Source organism: Anneissia japonica, unplaced genomic scaffold, assembly GCF_011630105.1.
Source record: "Anneissia japonica isolate Jap-2015-1 unplaced genomic scaffold, ASM1163010v1 scaffold3019_len273136_cov204, whole genome shotgun sequence".
Lineage (NCBI taxonomy): Eukaryota > Metazoa > Echinodermata > Crinoidea > Comatulida > Comatulidae > Anneissia > Anneissia japonica.
In genome coordinates this window covers 40,910-41,151 of record NW_022756235.1, presented here as the reverse complement: position 1 = coordinate 41,151, position 242 = coordinate 40,910, and the positions used below count along the sequence as shown (strand labels likewise).

General features: G+C 47.9%; 1 protein-coding gene across 3 annotated transcripts in view; it reads left to right on the top strand.

Annotated features, from left to right (window-relative positions):
* LOC117124135 (lysine-specific demethylase 7B-like) overlaps nucleotides 1-242 on the top strand; it is a 21,116-nt gene that overhangs the window by 14,280 nt on the left and 6,594 nt on the right. The gene's annotated exons all lie outside the window — the stretch shown is intronic.

Here is a 242-nt window from a genome sequence, read left to right as displayed (position 1 = left end):
GGGGGGGGGGGGGGGGGGCTGCCTCTCCCCTGACGGTTTTTACTGGGCTGACTAAGCCGTCGTACCGGGCTGGGTAATAAGAAAAGAAAGGGGGACGGGGAGGGAAAGAGAAAGAAGAGGAAAAGAAAAGGAAAGAAAAAGAGGAGAAAATAAAGACAATAATAAAAAGGAAGAAGATATCATAATGACCAGACTCACAACACCCTGCAACCCCTTCTCCACTTCAAAAACTGTCATAACTC